This window comes from Triticum aestivum, chromosome 4B (genome assembly GCF_018294505.1).
Source record: "Triticum aestivum cultivar Chinese Spring chromosome 4B, IWGSC CS RefSeq v2.1, whole genome shotgun sequence".
In the NCBI taxonomy this organism is placed as follows: domain Eukaryota; kingdom Viridiplantae; phylum Streptophyta; class Magnoliopsida; order Poales; family Poaceae; genus Triticum; species Triticum aestivum.
The window spans coordinates 433,343,331-433,367,823 of record NC_057804.1 but is presented as its reverse complement, the minus strand read 5'-3'; the positions used below and the strand labels follow the sequence as shown (position 1 = coordinate 433,367,823).

The 24,493-nt window shown below is 45.5% G+C and overlaps 1 pseudogene; it reads left to right on the top strand.

Moving 5' to 3' along the window:
• The first annotated feature begins 3,497 nt into the window (after positions 1 to 3,497).
• On the top strand, positions 3,498 to 12,290 carry LOC123090156 (probable acetyltransferase NATA1-like; annotated as a pseudogene).
• Positions 12,291 to 24,493: the final 12,203 nt, after the last annotated feature.

Here is a 24,493-nt window from a genome sequence, read left to right as displayed (position 1 = left end):
GATTGATCGGAAAGAATAACTTTGAGGTTGTTTCGTACCCTACAATCAATTTTATCTTATGTTCTCCACGATAGGAACTTTGGAGTGACTCTTTGTCGCACGTTGAGGGATTGCCATATGATTTAATTATGTTATCATTGTTGAGAGAACTTGCACTGGTGAAAATATGAACCTAGGTCTGGTTTCCAAGCATTGCAATACCGTTTTGCTCACTTTTGTTACTTGCTACCTTGCTGTTTTTATATTTTCAGATTCTAAAAATATATTTCTACCATCCATATTACACTTGTATCACCATCTCTTCGCCGAACTAGTGCACCTATACAATTTACCATTGTATTGGGTGTGTTGGGAACACAAGAGGTTGTTTGAGAGAGACAATCTTCATCCTATGCCTCCCACGGATTGATAAACCTTAGGTCATCCACTTGAGAGAAATTTTTTACTGTCCTGCAGAACTCTGCGCTTGGAGGACCAACACGAGTCTACAAAAAGAAGGTTGCATAGTAGACATCAACTCTCATGGTCTAAGGAACTAAAGCATATGTTAACTCTCTGTGTTATAACAATTGACTTGCGACGATAGCATCTCAAAGTATAACAATCAAGTTTGGGTCAATTCAACATGATCATTCTTCTAACATCATATTCTCAGTGTTGTTTTGAGCCTATCGTTACACTTAATGATATCTCAAGATCCGGAAAACATGATCAGAAACAACACTTGAGCTAGTCTTATAGGCGAGACTTTGAATTAGATTTTACCATTTATTGTTCCACGCGTGCATATGAGTTTTCCACTGCGTCGCATACTCCAGAATCATAGCAGTTATAGTGTAGAATATAAACTCCTAATTATAAACACAGAAATAGAACAATATAATAGACATATTTCCAACAATAATTGTATCCCTCGATGCTATAGTATGAGTCAATAAATACACCCTTTGCCGAAAGATTAGAAGCCCTGCCTACGAGTATGTAAAAATACATGTCATTTGAATTGCACGGCAATCTGCTCCATATCTTTTATGGACCACGAAAGTACTCGGTATGCCATTGTGGCTTGTAACCATGCATCAAAAATTTGGAGTATGATGCATTCAGAATGGCCATTACCGTGACAGAAAGATATCATGGATATAGGTGATACATCTCAAACATATATATTATTTATGAAGTATTCATGCTATATTTACATCAATTATATATGTTTTTGGTGCATTATTTTATATTATTTTTATGACTAACATATTAATCCAGTGCCTAGTGTGAGTTGCTATTTTTTTGCTTGTTTTTGGTTTTATAGAAAATCAATATCTGCGAAGGTCCAAACACGGAGAAACTTTTTGACAATTTTTTACTGGAACATAAGACACCGTAGAAGCTTTGAGAGGTGACCAGAAGACCCATGAGTCTCTCATAAGCAAGGGGCGCCCTCCCTGCGGGCTAGGGCCCACCATGGGGGATTGTGTGCCCCCTATCGCTCCATTTTCCTTCATTACTAGCCTACAAACTCACATATATTCCAAAATCCTTGAAGCGAGACCCGAAACAAATTTTTCGCTGCCGCAAGTTCCTATTTTGCGACGATCCAATTTGGAGGCCTTCTCCGGCACTCTGCCACAGGGGGAAACCATCCACGGAGGCCTCTTCATCATCCTTGTTGTCCCCACGATGACGTGTGAGTAGTTCATCCTTGAGGCTGAGGGTTTTGTACCAGTAGCTATGTGTTTGATCTATCTCCCTCCATTGTTTTGATGGATTCCGATCTTGATTGTATCATGAGATTGACTAATAAAGTTGGTCTTATGATTTTGATCTCCCTCTATCCTTTTCGTGGTGAATTGAGTATTGCACTTTGAAGTTTCTTTATATTGGATTGAATACTTTGGATTTGAGATTGCATGATGCATGTATAGTCTTAACTTGCGGATACATGTGGTGACATTGGGGTAATCTAGGCATCAACGTTGAACGATATGTATCATAAGGTGTTGTCGTAGTATGATCTCTAGGGCTAGCTGTGACACTTTGGGGTGGTTCAAAAGATTGACTGGAAAGAGAACTTTGAGGTGATTTTGCTTCCTACATGATTTCATCCTACTTTCTCTGATAGAATAGAAACTTTGGAGTGATTCTTTGCTGCACTTTGATGATACCATGTGGTTCAATTATGTTAATGATGTTGAGAGATTGCAGTAGTGAAAGTATGAACCCTAGGCCTTCTTCTCAAGCATTGAGACACCATTTTCACACACATGTGTTACTTTATACCTTGCTGTTTTTTCTAGATTAAAAGAAGCTATTTCTACCCTCCATATTACACATCTATCATCATCTCTTCGCTGAACTAGTGCACCTATACAACTGACAATTGTATTGGGTGTGCTGGGGACAGAAGAGAGTTGGAAATATGCCCTAGAGGCAATAATAAATTTGTTATTATCATATTTCCTTGTTCATGATAAGTGTTTATTCTCTATGCTATAATTGTATTAACCGGAAACTCAAATACATGCGTAGATACATAAACAAATACTATGTCCCTAGTAAGCCTCTACTAGACTAGCTCGTTGATTAAAGATGGTTAAGGTTTCCTAACCATGGACGTGAGTTATCCTTTAAAAACGAGGTCATATCATCAGGAGAGAAAAAATGGATCTTGGGTTTACTCCTTCTCTCGTAGGATTATTTTTTTGTTTTCCAATAAACGAATCCCATCAAAGAGACTCTTTGTATATTGATTGCAGGGTTGATTGAGAGAGAACCACCTTCATCCTACACGTCAAGCGGATTAATAAACCTTAGGTCATCCACTTGATGGAAATTTGCTATTGTCCTACAAAACTCTGCGCTTGGAGGCTCAACAAAGTCTACAAGAATAAAGTTGTGTAGTAGACATCAATAGGCAAGGAATGGTTGTTGCAGTTGTTGTCCAACAAGTAAAAAGAAGTTCTCATTTGAAGAATACGGAGCTTAGCGTAATGATCTTGTGCACAACAATTTTGTCCCACTGGCGGAGTATCTCCCCATTTCTTGTGCAACTACTATACATCCTTACCCGGCACAAAAAAAGCTACTTAAACTTAGTTCAAAACTGTGACAGTTATTATGGATCAGAGAAAGTACTATACATCCTTAGAGCAAATACAGTCGGGAGCCTCAACCCCCCTCCTCCCAAACGCCCGGGCGGACGCCCTGGTCACTAACCGGTAAAAAAAGACCTAGACGGGCGCCTGAAATGGGCCTCAAACACCAGGGCGGACCGACACCCCTCATATCTAGCCCAAATATAGGGCGGATAAGGGGAGGCCCGGGCGCGACCGGACGCGCCTGCCACGTCAGACCTAACACCTCGCCCCTACCACAAATTGCACCAAATCCACCCCCTCGACCTATCGATTCCATTTGCTATCTCCTCTCTCCTTCCTCCTCCGCTCCAGATGTCTTGTAGCTTCGCCTCCACCCTTGCTCTGACGCCGTTCTGAGCCTCAATGCCGCTAGCACCAGCACGTCAGTCCTCTCTACCACGCTCGCCGCCACAGACATTGTCGCCAGCTTGGACGCCAACGCGGCACATCCAGCATCTTTTTGGATGCCCCTTGCGCTCTATGTGTTTGACACATTGTCTAACCCGGTTTTTTGTGATTTATTCGCAGGGAAAAGGATGGATTCTGATGCTTCGAAGAATGAGGAATATGGACCAATGGAGCTTGATAAAATGATTGAAGACGAGTTATCCGATTTGCCGGATTCGGGTGAAGAAGTGGACATGATCATGCTCATGAGCATGCAAAGGAAATGGACCGGTAGGTGGAGCATCTTCTCAACTTCAAGGGCTCAATCTAAGGGAGAATAGTGAACAATCGAGTTAGGGTTCTTTGGAGCACCACTACTATACAAGCACTACTTTGCCTTGGACCCAACTTTCCCGGATGATCCATGGTTTTGTCGCCATTTTTGTATGCACAAACCATTGTCTTTGCGTGTTGTGGAGGGAGTGGAGTCGCATTATGACTACTTCAAGCTCACAAGGGATTGCTACGGCCAACTTTCTTTCTCTGCTAAGTATAAATGCACGACTGCTCTAAGGAGGATTGCACTTGGTACTGTCGTCGATCGATGTCATTGGTGAGATGGTCCGGATGGGGGAGCACATACCTGAAGACTAATGTCAGGTTTTCCCACACCATGGTGCAGGTGTTTGGAGCAAAGTATCTGAGAGAACCAAATGTGCAGGATACATAAAAGTCGCTGGCTATTGGAGAGGCAATAGGGTTTGCAGGAATACTCAGATCAATTGATTCATGCCTGGCAATGGAAGAACTACCCAAAGATTTGTGTGGAATGTATCAAGGTTGCACAAAAAGAGGTCACCATCATACTGGAAGTAACGGCATCACCTAAATTATGGATTTGACATGTTTTCATTGGAATGTCGGGTTCTCACAATGACATCAATGTGCTTCAACGATCTCATGTGTTCAGAGGCTTTGTAATGGGGAATCACTATCGCGCAACTACACTATCAACGATCATGACTACGACATGGAATACTAACTTGCCAATGGCATCTATCCTCAATGGCGACGTTTTTTGAAGACCATATCCGAACCACAAGGCAACAAACAAAGTCACTTTGCAATAATGCATGAAGCAGCTAGGAAGGATGTGGAGAGGACATTCAGATTGCTTCAAGCTCGTTGGGGAATTATTCGTTAAGCTGCAATGATGTTGGAATCAGAAACTTTGTGGCTGCTAATGACATGTTGTGTTATTTTGCACTATATGATTATCGAGGATGAGGGTGATGTGTAGCCCAAACCAGTGATTTTGAAGCGCCTGGAGAACAAGTCCAAATCCCGGAAGATCAAGATGCAAATCAGGTAATAAACTTTCTACAGATGCATCAAAATCCTCGAGATCATCAGGTGCACGCGTAGCTACTCGGTGATCATGTGGAGCATATGTGGACCCATGATGATGGAAACCAAAGAGCTAGTGTTTGAGTTGTGCACTTAAAATAAAATTTATGTAAGAACTATGTGTTTTCGCTATCAACATTTGTTATTTACGTGCGATATTGACGTGTATGATGGACATGTATGAATTTGCATGTATTTGAGAGTCTGAATTTAAGGTATGTGGTTGTCGAACACAACATATGAGGGGCAGTCTGAATGTGTCCGCGGACGTGCACACGGGCACGTTCACGGACATATAGAGGCCGGATTTGAAGCCCGGCTTTTGATGCTCTTATTGCATGTGCAAACACAATTGAGTAAGTATTGCAGGGGAAGTTGCCAGCTTGTTGCTTCTCTGTGCCTGGGCTAGGTTTGCACGTTCCGTTAATTTGATAAATAAGTTTTAATATTTTAACAAACACTGTATGCAAAATTAATACGCTTTGGTATTGATAAATATCAAACTGTGGTATGATTTCGATAAATATCATTTAAACCAAAGTTGACGCAAATTTTAGATCGACAGGCGAAAAATGAAATAATTTGACACGTGGCATGGTGTCATTGAACAAGTCAGCTACACTACACCAATTACCAATAGCAAATCATCAAGCGTGAAACTACACTAGAATAGAGCATTTAAACAGCACCACACATGCATGTAGTTCGAGCACTCCACTTTTTACTGTGCCATATATAGCAGTTTAAGAGGCACTAACAGTAACTAAAATGGGGTGAATTACACTACCCACTCTCTTTCGGCCCGAATCGAGCAAAAACTAGCGAACGGGCCAACACAACCGCCAACTCGTGTTTGGCGCTTCAGGCGCCTTTTAAAGCGAGTGCTCCTATCAGGCGCAGGTGGGTTGCATTCGGGAAGCATAATTGATAACTGCTTCTTTTTTGCGCTCGGTTGTTGGTTCGCCGAGCCCAGGGAGCTCCGATTCAGCACTTTTAGTGCCGCCTGGCGCTCATGCGCTCACGTTCATCGTCTAGCGGGCCGACCCAACAACCACCTTAACACACGCGAAACAAAATATTTTCGAACAAAAAAATAGGACAAGTCGGAGCAGCTTCGTTGAATTAAGACCCACGGCGATAATCGCTAAAAAAAAGACCCACGGCGATAACCACTGGACCAAGTCCACTTAGAGACTACAAGGCGAAAATAGTTCTATTTAATACTGTACTTATTTTAAGACAACATTAACATATTTTTTTGTACCCATATAAATGATTTGAAAAATAATCATAGATTCACAATAAAAAATTTCAAGATAATAAAGTAGTTCATAGAATTCGAAAAAATTTCATCGGTTTTGAAAAATGTTAACAAATTCGAAATTAAATCATCAAATTTCGAGAAAAGATCATGAATTGACAAAACTTCCAAGATTTTTAAAAAAAGTTCATCAATTTTGAACAAAAGTTCACAAATGTCAAAAAAGTTAAACAATTTTTCGAAGAAAAAGTTCATCAGTTTTCAAAAAATGTTCACAATCTTGATGGTGCAAAATCAACTCGTGAATATAGGGAAATTCTTAGGTGAAAAAGATGTCCACAAATTTTAAAATAAGTTAATTTGGGAAAAAACACAAATTTGAAAAAAATCATCAATTTTAAAAACATTTCATCGAATATGATAAAAGAAGGTCATCCAATTTGACAAAAATTTCACAAATTTAGGAAAAACTTACACGATTTTGAAAAAAAAATTCACACATTTTTAAAAAGTAAAATGATTTTAAAAAAGTGGTCTTCAAATTCAAAAAGATTCACAATTTGGATGCTGAAAAATCAAATCGTGAATGCAAAAATATTCTTGGGTATTTTTAAACAATAAAAAGGTTCATCCATTTTTTTGAAAAAATCATCGAATATGAGAAAAAGTTCATCGGATGTGAAAAAAAGTCCAGAAATTTTAGAAAAAGTTCATCATTTTTTGAAAAAAAATCATGATTTTTTTTTGCAATTTCAATAAAGAGTTCATCAACTTTAAAATAGTTCACTGATTTTGGGGTAAAAAGGTTCGTCGAACTTGAAATTTTCTGTGCTATTCGAAAAATAAAGGAAAAATGATAACAAAAAAAGTAGAATAAAGGAAAAAATGAAAAGATTAAAGGGAATACAGAAGAAAGAGAATAAAAGGATAAATCCAGTCACGACAAGTGAGATGTAATTAGTGGTTAGTGCAGTGCGAGGAGAAAGAGGTGGTCGTGAGGTCGAATCACCGCGCCCGCGACTTTTGCAGCGTTTTAGAAGAAGAAAAAGGGATAATGGGTTAGCCTAGCTTGGAAGGAGGGGTATGTGCCCATTTGGTGGTTGAGGACATCGAGATGGGAACAAGTGGACCTTATGTTGCTATTATCCAGGAGATTAAAACCCGCAAATCAGTTTTTCCTCGCTGTCCGTTTATGTATGAAAGTAGGAATTTTAAGTTCGAGACTCATCGCCTAGCAAAACATGCTAGTTCTTTAGGAATTGGTCGTCATGTATGGCTTAGAAGTCCTTATGATTAAGCCATGGTTTCTTTAAACACTGAGTTTGAAGTTTAATAAAGCGTGAGTTTGAAGTTAATTGAAGCATTGTTTAGGAAATGTCGTTCGCCCAGCCTTGCTCGCTCGCTCCTAGTTCTTTTTTCCCAGCCGTGCCGAGTGCTGGTTCAGAAAAATAACCAGCCTACCATTTTTTTTGTGATTTTAGTGATATTTATAAAATGGAGAAAGTTCATAGCTTTAAACAAATGTTCATGGGTTTAGACAATTGTTCACCGATTAAAATCATGAATTTCTAAAGTTCATAAATTTTAAAATATCTTGTAATTTTTTTCAAAACTTTGAAAAGAAACATGAAAATGTTAATGGAATCCTAAAAGCGGTAATGGGTTGAAGAAATGGTTCAAAAATTTGAAAAAAGTTTGTGAATTTGAAGAAAAGTTAATGGATTTAAAAAAGGTTCATCAATTTTTTTTAAAGTTCATGAATTTCAGAAAAGTACATAGATTTCGAAAAAGGTAAGATATTTTCTGGAAAAAATCATGAATTTGAAAAAATTTCATCTATTTTGAAAAAAATCACCAATTTAAAAAAAGTTTCTCATTTTTTGGAAAAAATAATGAATTTGAAAAAAGTTCATCTATTTTGGAAAAAATCACCAATTCAAAAAAAGTTCCTCATTTTTTAAGAAGTTGACATATTTGAAAAATTCATCGATTTAGAAGAATCATGGATTAAAAAAAACAGATTTGAAAGAATCTCATCGACTTTGAAAAAAGCAATTAATGTGGAAAATTTTAATTGAATTTTAGAAAACTCATGGATTTAAAAAGTTCAAGATTTTGTAAAAAGTTACCGGATTTAAAAAATCACAAATTTGAAAATAGTTCATGGATTTTGTAAAAAAATCACAAATTTGGAGAGAGTTCATGGTTTAAAAAAAATACTTCATTTCAAAAATAGTTCACAGGATCAAAAAATGCTCATGATTTTTTAAAAAAATCGTGAATTTAAGAAAATGTTGACGAATTTGAAAAGTCGAGTATTTTAGTAAAAGTTTGGGAATTTAAAAAAAGGAATTCAAAATTGAAAACAATGAGAAAAAGATAGAAGAAAAACCGGCCAACAAAATGGAAAAAATGAAACCATCACAGAGAAACCGATGCGCTTTATAGCGACATATTTGAGTAGAAAAAGGAAGTAAACTAACGAGAACACGCTAGGTGTCCTGATACCGCGCTTCACATGAAGCCAATGGTGCGGAGTTCGAATCTCACCGGTTGCATATTTGTTGAAGTTTTAACAAAAAAAAAAAGAGTAAATGGGTCGGCCTAGTGCGGAGGGGTGTGTGCACCAGTTGGCAAAATAGCCTATGACCGGTTTATATCTAAGGCCTCGGACACCGGAGTACTAGAAACTGGGGGAGGCCTATAACATTAGAACTAGAACTTGTTAAAAGACCTAGTAGGGAAGGATAGAATCCTTTACGATTGTAGGGGTAGAAATCACACTTACAAGGTGGAGGAGGGTGGCTCTTGAGTCATGGGTCCCTCAGCAGCAGATTGACCTATTGCCTGCCCGATATTTCTCCTCGACTGACCCCTCTTCTGAGTCAAAACATTCTTCGAACGCTTCGACTGGTGGCCCTTGTTGGAGGGGACGAAAGTGCTCGCAACCGGAGCAACTGCGGTGGTCATGCATTTCCTGTAGAAGGGCGAGGGGCAGCAACCACATTAGTAGACGAAGGTGGAGCCCCCAAAACGATCAACAATGATGGCCACCTTGCCACCATCAACATCTCCCTGATAAAAACCCCATCTTTGAAGATAAGGGCCACTTGAGGGCCCTCAACAAAACCAGGATTGCCGTCCCGCATGTGGGTCTCCGGTTGTGGAGCATGGGAGCTCACCAATTCGATCGCGCCTCCAGATCTGCTCCGATATGTTAAACGACTGACCAGAAAATAAAAACCATGCTCGGATAAATAAAAATGTTGGGCAAAGAGACTTGCCGCTTCTATAGGCTTATAGGAAGAGAAGCCATCAAGCATTGGCTCCTTGACTAGATCTTCTTTTCCCCCTCATAGATGGCCTCTAGCGTGGCGGCCAATGCTTGGCGATTCGTGAAACCCTTCCTGATGGCTCGGCTCGCGTCATCGAAGCAACTGTACCTCCATAATGGGTGAATCCGCTACTGAAGAGGCTGGACTCCTCAGCCAATAGCCACCAACATCATGTTGACGACGGTGAGCTTAATTATGGTGACCAAGGCAGGCTACTTGAGCGGACAGCCTGGCCACCTTGGCGTCTTTCTCTTGGGAGCGGCTCCTCGGGCGCCAGTTGTACTGCTTCTTCAATGGCGCAAGAGAAAAGGGGTGGGGGGCTGTCGAATAGGGTCTTCGAGTGGTACGTCGACAATATAAAACTACTCGGTTGAGCACATCTCGGCATCTTCCTTTGGGGTGCTGAGGAGATAACCTGTCTCTACCCTACCTTTATATATGCGGCAGTTAATTATGTCATGACGGTACGTATGAGTCCTTGGTAATTAACCCGCACGTTTCTGAGGTGTCATCCCTTACGTGGATACGTGAATCGAGGGAAAGAAACTAAATAGATACCACCAAAAGTGGAACACTGGCCCCACTACAACTCCCCTAATTGGACACGTCAAAGTGTGGGGCCTCGAAATTTCTAGAAGCTATCAAAGGTCCTCAAAATACTTAGCCTACAAGGCATCTACCTTGGCACGGAAGCTCTCGGATGCTACGTCTTCGGACCAGGAGTCAAGCATCAAAGGAGACATCGTCGAGATCGTCGAACTTGCATATACCGACACAACAAGACTTTTGTTCCTGAGCTACCTAAACCCGGGAGGGATCCTCAGACCCTATAAGTGTAAAAAGAATTACCCGTGGATCCGGGGTTGGATCTCCTCGACTGTCTGGAGTATCTAAACTTCTCGCACTCATAAGGAAGTAAATACCATAGTTACTATAGAAGACAATGCCGAAGAGGAGGAGTTAGTCAATCTTACGAGAAAACTTTGGATCCAAGGGAATCCTCAGGCACGGAATCAATACGGAGCATCAAGTTTATAGAACTCGCCTATGAAGGTCGCTCGGAGGAGTTTGATGTCCTCAGCTTGAAGACCAGTTCAGGGCTACTAATGGTGTCTCGAACTAGGGGTGCTAACCACGTCGGTCCATCATAGTGGGTCGGGCCGAGGTCCCCTTGATCGTCTACAACCGGGCCAGGACCACCATGCTCCAAAGCGTACTCAAGATGGAATCCTCCAAAGACTTGGCACATACTTCAAGACTTGTTTAAATCTTCAGCATGTTTATCACTAGGTGTAAACGACCTCATGTAAACCCTAGTAGCCCTGTCCCTATATAAGCCAAGGGGTTTAGAGCGTAGGGTAGAGAATTAGACATTCACATACGATCTCAAGGTAGACCATCTTGTATTTTGTACCCCTACACAACCAACACAACAAGAACATGACGTAGGGTTTTACCTCTTCGAGGGGGCCGAACCTGGGTAAACATTGTCTCCCTTGTTCCTCCTATTACCCTCTAACTAAGATCACCAGTTCGGGACCCCCTACCCGAGATCCACCGGATTTTACTGCGACACACGACCATCCACATCAAGGGGCACCAAGGGGCTATGCCAAGCCCTGTTTCATCGTTGCAATCTTGGTGATGGCCAGAAGGAAGCCGCCATCAGAGGAGCTTCACCGCGAGGCGATGCCATGCGCCGCCGCCACACCGCCATGTACTTCATTTAATCTCACCTTTTATTGTTTCCCCTGGTAACTAACTAGAGTACTCTATTTCCATACTCCAGTTTGGGTGTTAAGAGTAGTTACATCAGCGACAACGCAGCTGCGCGGTTGGTACTGTCATCATTTTTGCTCTCTATGGATTCGACACTTTAATCTTTCCCTAATAATAAAGCACGGATTAACTCCGTGGGTTCACCGTCTTTTCCAAATAATAAAGCACGGATTGACTCCGTGAGTTCACCTTCACAATACTCTTCTTCCCATGATTTCACGCTTTCAGTTTGAATTTAATTTAAAACATATTCGAAGTGGTACTAAATTTTGTCTCTACAATATTATCGACTCGATTGACCGCTATGTTCTTTCTTGGTCGCTTAGCTGGGTTGCGACCCAGTTGGGCCTTGGCCTGTCTCTCTACTGTATGCTAATAGAGGTAAATAGTGTCCGGATGGGCAACTGCAAACAATGCTACGATTTCCTAAAAAAAATATCCCAACGAACGTATACATAAAGAAGGAAGAGAATGCACATCCTTCACCGCCCTCATCCTTGACCTCTCCCTGTCCTCCGTCCCGGCCTCATCGGACACCGTAGGCTCCCGCCGCCTCGACCTCTCCGCATCCCCGCTCGCCGAACTGGAGGAGGCGGCCTTTCCGTCCCTGCGCGATGGCGGGCACGTCATGGCCGGTTTCGTCATCTACTTCCGCAACTACTCCACCTTCCTCGCTAGGCCTGGGTTGTACGTGGAATACATCTTCATGTGCGTGTCCTGCGCCTTCCCGGGCTTGGCCGCATGATGTTGTTCGTCATCATCGGCAGAACCGCCGAGATCGGGATGGGCCACGTGGAGTGCGCGCTTGACTGGAACCATAACACCATCGACTTCGACGAGGGGATGGGCGCTGAGGTGTTCAAGCAGTGGCACATCTGTCGGCTCACCGGCGCCGCGCTCGACAAGTACAAAGGCACCAGGAACCAGGAGGATCCCAGTAGGCCAGTAGGAGAGGAGAGATCTAGACTCCGGCAACTGGTGATGTAGCGCTGCTCTTCCAGGTTCCCCCCCTCTTCCTATCTGCAAGCTTTAAGTAAAACGATTCAATGAGCCTCTTGCATTCCCCTTCATCTTCATGACAAAATCTCAACTTCCCCAACCACACTGCAGACCTGCGGTTAATCTTAGTTGAGGTGCCATACAATCCAATTGGGGGATTCAATTCATCGAAGATATGACCGGACTTTCGCACAACAAAGTCAAGCACCCCTCTTCCTATGTTGTTGGAAACTGGATGAGTCGTTTTGGAGGGTTTCTTTAGTCTACTCCTATCTAATTCTTATAGGAAAAAACTATAGGTTTGACTTGGATCTGTACTTTCATTTTTATGATTCCCTGATCATCCAATAAGTTATGTCTGAAGGAAATATGCCCTAGAGGCAATAATGAAGTTGTTATTTATATTTCCTTATATCATGATAAATGTTTATTATTCATGCTAGAATTGTATTAACCGGAAACTTAGTACATGTGTGAATACATAGACAAAACAAATTGTCTCTAGTATGCCTCTACTTGACTAGCTCATTAATCAAAGATGGTTATGTTTCCTAACCATTGACATGTGTTGTCATTTAATGAAAGGGATCACATCATTAGGAGAATGATGTGATGGACATGACCCATCCGTTAGCTTAGCATAATGGTTACAGTTTCATTGCTACTACGTTCTTCATGACTTATACATGTTCCTCAAACTATGAGATTATGCAACTCCTGAATACCGGAGGAACACCTTGTGTGCTATCAAATGCCACAACGTAAATGGGTGATTATAAAGATGCTCTACAGGTGTCTCCGAAGGTGTTTGTTGGGTTGGCATAGATCAAGATTAGGATTTGTCACTCCGTGTTTCGGAGAGGTATCTCCGGGCCCTCTCGGTAATTCTCATCACTATAAGCCTTCCAAGCAATGTGACTAATGAGTTAGTTGCAAGATGAAGTATTACAGAACGAGTAAAGATACTTGCCGGTAACGAGATTTAACTAGGTATTATGATGCTGACGATCGAATCTCGGGCAAGTAACATACCGATGACAAAGCAAACAACGCATGTTGTTATGCGGTTTGACCGATAAAGATCTTCGTACAATATGTAGGAACCAATATGAGCATCTGTCGGCGTTCTGGGAACGGGGTTCCCCAGACTTGCCTGCCTGCGGCCTATGGTGTGGCTCAAGTGGTGGCCCTATACGGCCCATCCTCATCAACGCAAACTCAAGACCCTCGCGAGGGGCCAAGCTTCACGGGACGGACGATGCAAGGCTTCCTCAGGAGCGTCCTCGCCAGGCAGGCTCACGAGGAGGCGGAGAGATCAAGGCAAGGGTACCTCGTGAGGTGCTCGTGATGCAAGCCGTGACGATCGAGACTAGGCGGGCGCCGACCTGCGTAGTGTCCTTGTTTCCTCTTTGGTGCAAAGGGGGCAAGCACAAGCGCGGAGTACCGAGGCATCAGGCAAAGGTTACCATTTTGGTACAACGAGACCAAGACCAGCAGAGCGGCAGGATGGAGGTCATCATGGAGCCCAAGACGGCGTCATCGCCAGTGCCTTTGGCAGCCGAAGACCAACTTTAGTCAGGATAGCTTGTACTAGATGTTCCCCTTTGAAATGGCCGTTGTTGCCGCCCTTCCCGCTCAATATTTGGGAAGAGGACCAGGGCCTCTATATATAGGGATAGCCACCATAGTATGAAGGCATCGAGTTCTCACCAAGCCAACAGGGACAGATCCCTTCCTACGAGAACACCACACCAGCTCAAGAACACCTCTCGCGAGGCTGTTCTTCCCCTTATACTGTTCATCATCAGCCCCTGAGGCAATCCACCACACCACACACTGGAGTAGGGTATTACTGTTGGGGAACGTTGCAGAAAATTAAATTTTTTTCTACGGTTTCACCAAGATCCATCTATGAGTTCATCTAAGCAACGAGTCCAGGGAGTGAGTTTGCATCTACATACCACTTGTAGATCGAGTGCGGAAGCGTTCAAGGGGATGGTGATGATGGAGTCGTACTCGCCGTGATTCGGATCACCAATGACCAAGTGCTGAACGGACAGCACCTCCGCGTTCAACACACGTACGGTACGGACGACGTCTCCTCCGTCTTTATCCAGCAAGGAGGAAGGAGAGGTTGAGGAAGACAGCTCCAACGGCAGCACGACGGCGTGGTGTTGTTGGTGCAGCAGTACTCCGACAGGGCTTCGCCAAGCACGTACGGAGGAGGAGAGGTGTTGGGGAGGGGAGGGGCTGCGCCTTGGCTTGGGTGTTCAGCCCTCCCCTCACCCCTCTATTTATAGGGGAAGGGGCAAGGGGGGCCGGCCCCTCTAGATGGGATCTAGAGGGGGGGCGGCGGCCAGGGAGGGGGGACTTGCCCCCCAAGCAAGGGGGGCGCCCCCTCTAGGGTTCCCCCCAACCCTAGGCGCATGGGCCCAAGGGGGGGGGGGGGCGCCCAGCCCTCCAGGGGCTGGCTCCTGCCCCATGCAGCCCATGTGGCCCCCGGGGAGGGGTGGCCCATCCTGGTGGACCCTCGGAACCCTTCCGGTGGCCCCGGTACAATACCGATATGCCCCCGAAACCTTCCGGTGTCCATATGACAGCTTCCCATATATAAATATTTACCTGCGGACCATTCCGGAACTCCTCGTGACGTCCGGGATCTCATACGGGACTCTGAACAACATTCGGTAATCACATACAAGTCTTCCTAATAACCCTAGCGTCACCGAACCTTAAGTGTGTAGACCCTACGGGTTCGGGAGACACGCAGACATGACCGAGACGGCTCTCAGGTCAATAACCAACAGCGGGATCTGGATACCCATGTTGGCTCCCACATGCTCCTCGATGATGTCATCGGATGAACCACGATGTCGAGGATTCAAGCAACCCCGTATACTATTCCCTTTGTCAATCGGTACGTTACAAGCCCGAGACTCGATCGTCGGTATCCCAATACCTCGTTCAGTCTCGTTACCGGCAAGTCACTTTACTCGTACCGTAATGCATGATCCCGTGACCAAACACTTGGTCACTTTGAGCTCATTATGATGATGCATTACCGAGTGGGCCCAGAGATACCTCTCCGTCATACGGAGTGACAAATCCCAGTCTCGATCCGTGTCAACCCAACAGACACTTTCGGAGATACCTGTAGTGCACCTTTATAGTCACCCAGTTACGTTGTGACGTTTGGTACACCCAAAGCACTCCTACGGTATCCGGGAGTTACACGATCTCATGGTCTAAGGAAGAGATACTTGACATTGAAAAAGCTCTAGCAAAACGAACTACACGATCTTGTGCTATGCTTAGGATTGGGTCTTGTCCATCACATCATTCTCCTAATGATGTGATCCCGTTGTCAATGACATCTAATGTCCATAGTCAGGAAACCATGACTATCTGTTGACCAACGAGCTAGTCAACTAGAGGCTCACTAGGGACATGTTATGGTCTATGTATTCACACGTGTATTACGATTTCCGGATAATACAATTATAGCATGAATAAAAGACAATTATCATGAACAAGGAAATATAATAATAATGCTTTTATTATTGCCTCTAGGGCATATTTCCAACAGTCTCCCACTTGCACTAGAGTCAATAATCTAGTTACATTGTGATGAATCGAACACCCATAGAGTTCTGGTGTTGATCATGTTTTGCTCGCGAGAGAGGTTTAGTCAACGGATCTGCGACATTCAGATCCGTATGTACTTTGCAAATATCTATGTCTCCATCTTGAACATTTTCACGGATGGAGTTGAAACGACGCTTGATGTGCCTGGTCTTCTTGTGAAACCTGGGCTCCTTGGCAAGGGCAATAGCTCCAGTGTTGTCACAGAAGAGTTTGATCGGCCCCGACGCATTGGGTATGACTCCTAGGTCGGTGATGAACTCCTTCACCCAAATAGCTTCATGCGCTGCCTCCGAGGCTGCCATGTACTCCGCTTCACACGTAGATCCCGCCACGACGCTCTGCTTGCAGCTGCACCAGCTTACTGCTCCACCATTCAACATATACACGTATCCGGTTTGTGACTTAGAGTCATCCAGATCTGTGTCGAAGCTAGCGTCGACGTAACCCTTTACGACGAGCTCTTCGTCACCTCCATAAACGAGAAACATGTCCTTCGTCCTTTTCAGGTACTTTAGGATATTCTTGACCGCTGTCCAGTGTTCCTTGCCGGGATTACTTTGGTACCTTCCTACCAAACTTACGGCAAGGTTTACATCAGGTCTGGTACACAGCATGGCATACATAATAGATCCTATGGCTGAGGCATAGGGGATGACGCTCATCTCTTCTTTATCTTTTGCCGTGGTCGGGCATTGAGCCGAGCTCAATCTCACACCTTGCAATACAGGCAAGAACCCCTTCTTGGACTGATCCATTTTGAACTTCTTCAAAATCTTATCAAGGTATGTGCTTTGTGAAAGACCTATGAGGCGTCTCGATCTATCTCTATAGATCTTGATGCCTAATATATAAGCAGCTTCTCCAAGGTCCTTCATTGAAAAACACTTATTCAAGTAGGCCTTAATGCTGTCCAAGAATTCTATATCATTTCCCATCAAAAGTATGTCATCTACATATAATATGAGAAATGCTACAGAGCTCCCACTCACTTTCTTGTAAACGCAGGCTTCTCCATAAGTCTGCATAAACCCAAACGCTTTGATCATTTCATCAAAGCGAATGTTCCAACTCCGAGATGCTTGCACCAGCCCATAAATGGATCGCTGGAGCTTGCATACTTTGTTAGCATTCTTAGGATCGACAAAACCCTCCGGCTGCATCATATACAGTTCTTCCTTAAGATGCCCGTTAAGGAATGCCGTTTTGACGTCCATCTGCCATATCTCATAATCATAGTATGCGGCAATTGCTAACATGATTCGGACGGACTTAAGCTTCGCTACGGGAGAGAAAGTCTCATCGTAGTCAATCCCTTGAACTTGCCGATAACCCTTAGCGACAAGTCGAGCTTTATAGATGGTGACATTACCATCCGCGTCCGTCTTCTTCTTAAAGATCCATTTGTTTTCTATCGCTCGCCGATCATCGGGCAAGTCAGTCAAAGTCCATACTTTGTTTTCATACATGGATTCTATCTCGGATTTCATGGCTTCTAGCCATTTGTTGGAATCTGGGCCCGCCATCGCTTCTTCATAGTTCGAAGGTTCACCGTTGTCTAACAACATGATTTCCAGGACAGGGTTGCCGTACCACTCTGGTGCGGAACGTGTCCTTGTGGACCTACGAAGTTCAGTAGCAACTTGATCCGAAGTACCTTGATCATCATCATTATTTTCCTCTTCAGTTGGTGTAGGCATCACAGGAACATTTTCCTGAGCTGCACTACTTTCCCGTTCAAGAGGTAGTACTTCATCGAGTTCTACTTTCCTCCCACTTACTTCTTTCGAGAGAAACTCTTTTTCCAGAAAGGATCCGTTCTTGGCAACAAAGATCTTGCCCTCGGATCTTAAGTAGAAGGTATACCCAATGGTTTCTTTAGGGTATCCTATGAAGACGCATTTTTCCGACTTGGGTTCGAGCTTTTCAGGTTGAAGTTTCTTGACATAAGCATCGCATCCCCAAACTTTTAGAAACGACAGCTTAGGTTTCTTCCCAAACCATAATTCATACGGTGTCGTCTCAACGGATTTAGACGGTGCCCTATTTAAAGTGAATGTAGCTGTCTCTAGAGCGTATCCCCAAAATGATAGCGGTAAATCGGTAAGAGACATCATAGATCGCACCATATCTAATAGAGTGCGATTACGACGTTCGGACACACCGTTTCGCTGAGGTGTTCCAGGCGGCGTGAGTTGTGAAACGATTCCACATTTTCTTAAGTGTGTACCAAATTCGTGACTTAAATATTCTCCTCCACGATCCGATCGCAAGAATTTTATCTTTCGGTCACGTTGATTCTCTACTTCATTCTGAAATTCCTTGAACTTTTCAAAGGTCTCAGACTTGTGTTTCATCAAGTAGACATACCCATATCTACTCAAGTCATCTGTGAGAGTGAGAACATAACGATATCCTCCGCGAGCCTCAACACTCATTGGACCGCACACATCGGTATGTATGATTTCCAACAAGTTGGTTGCTCGCTCCATTGTTCCGGAGAACGGAGTCTTGGTCATTTTGCCCATGAGGCATGGTTCGCATGTGTCAAATGATTCATAATCGAGAGACTCTAAAAGTCCATCAGCATGGAGCTTCTTCATGCGCTTGACACCAATGTGACCAAGGCGGCAGTGCCACAAGTATGTGGGACTATCGTTATCAACTTTACATCTTTTGGTATTCACGCTATGAATATGTGTAACACTACGTTCGAGATTCATTAAGAATAAACCATTGACCATCGGGGCATGACCATAAAACATATCTCTCATATAAATAGAACAACCATTATTCTCGGATTTAAATGAGTAGCCATCTCGTATCAAACGAGATCCAGATACAATGTTCATGCTCAAACTTGGCACCAAATAACAATTATTAAGGTTCAAAACTAATCCCGTAGGTAAATGTAGAGGTAGCGTGCCGACGGCGATCACATCGACTCTGGAACCATTCCCGACGCGCATCGTCACCTCGTCCTTCGCCAGTCTCCGCTTATTCCGCAGCTCCTGCTGTGAGTTACAAATATGAGCAACGGCACCGGTATCAAATACCCAGGAGTTACTACGAGTACTGGTAAGGTACACATCAATTACATGTATATCAAATATACCTTTGGTGTTGCCGGCCTTCTTATCCGCTAAGTATTTGGGGCAGTTCCGCTTCCAGTGACCCTTCCCCTTGCAATAAAAGCACTCAGTCTCAGGCTTGGGTCCATTCTTTGACTTCTTCCCGGCAACTGGCTTACCGGGCGCGGCAACATCTTTGCCGTCCTTCTTGAAGTTCTTCTTACCCTTGCCCTTCTTGAACTTAGTGGTCTTATTGACCATCAACACTTGATGTTCTTTCTTGATTTCAACCTCTGCTGACTTCAGCATTGAAAATACTTCAGGAATGGTCTTCACCATCCCCTGCATATTGTAGTTCATCACAAAGCTCTTGTAGCTTGGTGGGAGCGACTGAAGGATTCTGTCAATGACCGCCTCATCCGGGAGGTTAATGTCCAGCTGGGACAGGCGGTTGTGCAACCCAGACATTTTGAGTATGTGCTCACTGACAGAACTATTTTCCTCCATCTTACAACTATAGAACTTGTCGGAGACTTCATATCTCTCGACCCGGGCATGAGCTTGGAAAACTAGTTTCAGCTCCTCGAACATCTCATATGCTCCGTGTTGCTCAAAACGCTTTTGGAGCCCCGGTTCTAAGCTGTAAAGCATGCCGCACTGAACGAGGGAGTAATCATCAGCACGAGACTGCCAAGCATTCATAATGTCTTGGTTCTCTGGGACGGGAGCGTCACCTAGCGGTCCTTCTAGGACATATTGTTTCCTGGCAGCTATGAGGATGATCCTCAGGTTCCGGACCCAGTCCGTATAGTTGCTGCCATCATCTTTCAGCTTGGTTTTCTCTAGGAACGCGTTGAAGTTCATGTTGACATGAGCGTTGGCCATTTGATCTACAAGACATATTTTGCAAAGGTTTTAGACTAAGTTCATGATAATTAAGTTCATCTAATCAAATTATTATAATGAACTCCCACTCAGATTAGACATCCCTCTAGTCATCTAAGTGTTACACGATCCGAGTCGACTAGGCCGTGTCCGATCATCACGTGAGACGGACTAGTCATCATCGGTGAACATTCTCATGTTGATCGTATCTTCCATACGACTCGTGTTCGACCTTTCGGTCTCCGTGTTCCGAGGCCATGTCTGTACATGCTAGGCTCGTCAAGTTAACCCTAAGTGTTTTGCATGTGTAAACTGTCTTACACCCGTTGTATGTGAACGTAAGGATCTATCACACCCGATCATCACGTGGTGCTTCGAAACGACGAACTTTAGCAACGGTGCACAGTTAGGGGAGAACACTTCTTGAAATTTTTGTAAGGGATCATCTTATTTACTACCGTCGTTCTAAGTAAACAAGATGCATAAACATAATAAACATCACATGCAATTATATAATAGTGACATGATATGGCCAATATCATATAGCTCCTTCGATCTCCATCTTCGGGGCTCCATGATCATCTTCGTCACCGGCATGACACCATGATCTCCATCATCATGATCTCCATCATCGTGTCTTCATGAAGTTGTCACGCCAACGACTACTTCTACTTCTATGGCTAACGCGTTTAGCAACAAAGTAAAGTAATTTACATGGCGTTCTTCAATGACACGCAGGTCATACAAAAATAAAGACAACTCCTATGGCTCCTGCCAGTTGTCATACTCATCGACATGCAAGTCGTGATTCCTATTACAAGAACATGATCTCATACATCACAATATATCATTCATCATTCATCACAACTTCTGGCCATATCACATCACAAGACAATTGCTGCAAAAACAAGTTAGACGTCCTCTAATTGTTGTTGCATCTTTTACGTGGCTGCAATTGGGTTCTAGCAAGAACGTTTTCTTACCTACGAATAACCACAACGTGATTTTTTCAACTTCTATTTACCCTTCATAAGGACCCTTTTCATCGAATCTGCTCCAACTAAAGTGGGAGAGACAGCCACCCGCCATCCACCTTATGCAACTAGTGCATGTTCGTCGGTGGAACCGGTCTCACGTAAGCGTACGTGTAAGGTTGATCCGGGCCGCTTCATCCCACAATACCGCTGAAGCAAGATAAGACTAGTAGCGGCAAGCAAGTTGACAAGATCTACGCCCACAACAAAATTGTGTTCTACTCGTGCAATAGAGAACTACGCATAGACCTAGCTCATGATGCCACTATTGGGGAACGTTGCAGAAAATTAAAATTTTTTCTACGGTTTCACCAAGATCCATCTATGAGTTCATCTAAGCAACGAGTCAAGGGAGTGAGTTTGCATCTACATACCACTTGTAGAGCGAGTGCAGAAGCGTTCAAGGGGATGGTGATGATGGAGTCGTACTCGCCGCGATTCAGATCACCGATGACCAAGTGCTGAACGGATAGCACCTCCGCGTTCAACACACGTACGGTACGGACGACGTCTCCTCTGTCTTGATCCAGCAAGGAGGAAGGAGAGGTTGAGGAAGACAGCTCCAATGGCAGCACGACGGCGTGGTGTTGTTGGTGCAGCAGTACTCCGACAGGGCTTCGCCAAGCACGTACGGAGGAGGAGAGGTGTTGGGGAGGGGAGGGGCTGCGCCTTGGCTTGGGGTGTTCAGCCCTCCCCTCACCCCTCTATTTATAGGGGAAGGGGCAAGGGGGGCCGGCCCCTCTAGATGGGATCTAGAGGGGGGGCGGCGCCCAGGGAGGGGGGACTTGCCCCCCAAGCAAGGGGGGCGCCCCCTCTAGGGTTCCCCCCAACCCTAGGCGCATGGGCCCAAGGGGGGGCGCGCCCAGCCCTCTAGGGGCTGGCTCCTGCCCCACGCAGCCCATGTGGCCCCCCGGGAGGGGTGGCCCCTCCCGGTGGACCCCCGGAACCCTTCCGGTGGCCCCGGTACAATACCGATATGCCCCCGAAACCTTCCGGTGTCCATATGACAGCTTCCCATATATAAATCTTTACCTCCGGACCATTCCGAAACTCCTCTTGACGTCCGGGATCTCATCCGGGACTCCGAACAACATTTGGTAATCACATACAAGTCTTCCTAATAACCCTAGCGTCACCGAACCTTAAGTGTGTAGACCCTACGGGTTCGGGAGACACGCAGACATGACCGAGACGGCTCTCAGGTCAATAACCAACAGCGGGATCTGGATACCCATGTTGGCTCCCACATGCTCCTCGATGATGTCATCGGATGAACCACGATGTCGAGGATTCAAGCAACCCCGTATACTATTCCCTTTGTCAATCGGTACGTTACAAGCCCGAGACTCGATCGTCGGTATCCCAATACCTCGTTCAGTCTCGTTACCGGCAAGTCACTTTACTCGTACCATAATGCATGATCCTGTGACCAAACACTTGGTCACTTTGAGCTCATTATGATGATGCATTACCGAGTGGGCCCAGAGATACCTCTCCGTCATACGGAGTGACAAATCCCAGTCTCGATCCGTGTCAACCCAACAGACACTTTCGGAGATACCTGTAGTGCACCTTTATAGTCACCCAGTTACGTTGTGACGTTTGGTACACCCAAAGCACTCCTACGGTATCCGGGAGTTACACGATCTCATGGTCTAAGGAAGAGATACTTGACATTGAAAAAGCTCTAGCAAAACGAACTACACGATCTTGTGCTATGCTTAGGATTGGGTCTTGTCCATCACATCATTCTCCTAATGATGTGATCCCGTTGTCAATGACATCTAATGTCCATAGTCAGGAAACCATGACTATCTGTTGACCAACGAGCTAGTCAACTAGAGGCTCACTAGGGACATGTTATGGTCTATGTATTCACACGTGTATTACGATTTCCGGATAATACAATTATAGCATGAATAAAATACAATTATCATGAACAAGGAAATATAATAATAATGCTTTTATTATTGCCTCTAGGGCATATTTCCAACAATTACACCACAACAGTGGCCCGAACAGTATAAATCTCGTGTCACTCATGCTGTTCATCGATTTAGCTTAGATTCTCGCGAGGCGATTGGACGAGGATTGGTAGGGGGAAGATCTTCGCGCGCACTCCAGAGTTCGAACCTCAAGGGTCTGCCAGAACCCAACATCCAACATTTGGCGCGCCAGGCAGGGGTGCGCAGGAATCTTTCTTCCGTTGTTCCGCGTTCGATCATCCGTCGTGTCCATGGCTGACGCTTGCCGAGCTCGCGCCGAGCGTCGGGCTGCTCTTGCTGCCTGCGTCGCCCAGACGGCTCCCGTCAGCGGGTGCCCCCATCGTTCTCCGTCGCCTGTCGCCAACGCCGCCACCGGCCCGACGGGGAACGAGCAGTAGGCCTCATCGCTGCATCCCTCGGTGCGGCAGGAAGGCCACACTGCCACCCGGTCGCTGACCCCAGCTGGTTCATCGTCGCACGCCCATCGCGCTCCCACGGACGCGCACGCTGTGTTGCTCCTAGCGCGTGAGCTCCTGCACTACCGTCCCGTTGACAACCTCTACGAGGAGTGGCTTGCTTGCATCATCGAGCTTGTCAGTGCCGCAGGGGGCTCCCCCGCGCCGTCCCTCTCGCTGCCTCGCCCTCCGTCCTGCGCGGGTGATACAGCTCAGGAGGTGCCTCCGCCACCTCCTCCCCAAGAAGGCGCCTTGGCTCCAAGGCACGCGGCCCCTGGACGAGATCCACCGCGTCCAGCGCCCGCGCGGCAAGAAAGGAGCTGCCAAGAAATCCCTCGTCCCCAGGAAGGTGCTCGCGTGCTTCCTGCACAGGCACGCCATGACCGCATCCCTGCGCCAGCACATCAAGACCCCGCGCTGCTCCTGGTAGCGGCGCGCAGGAATCCCCAAGAGCAAGCCCCGCGTCAGCAGAGAGCTCCGGTGGCCACCGCAGGCTGCCGCGCCTTCACCACCGAGCTGCGCAGTGTCGCCTGGCCGGGCAAGTTCCAGCCGGACTTGCCTCCTCGCTACGACGGCACTGCCGACCCCGCGGAGTTCCTGCAGCTCTACGAGTTGGGCATCGAAGCCGCCAACGGGCACGAAAAGGTCATGGCGAACTGGTTTCCCATGGTGCTCAAGGACGGTGCTCGCACATGGCTCCTGAACCTGCCTCCTGGCACAATCTCCTTGTGGGACGAGATGTGCACCTGCTTCATCGCCAACTTTCAGGGCACTCGCGACCTCCACTGGCCGTGGGTGACCTGCGCCGCATCAAGCAGCAAGCCGGAGAGACCTTGCAGAAGTACATCCAACATTTCAATAGCGCTCGCCTCAAGATTCCCAAGGTGACCGAGGAAGCCATCATCTTGGCGTTCTCCGACGGCGTCCGCGACGTCAAGATGAAGGAGGAACTGGCGATCCACGAAGATCTGTGCACGTCTCTGGAGCTGTTCAACCTGGCGGCCAAGTGCGCAAGGGCTGAGGAGGGACGCCTCTCCCTTCTCGAGCTCCCGGCTGCAGATCCAGAAGAGAAGAAAGCCAAGGCCAAGGATGTGAAGCGCAAGGGAGCAGCTGTGCTCG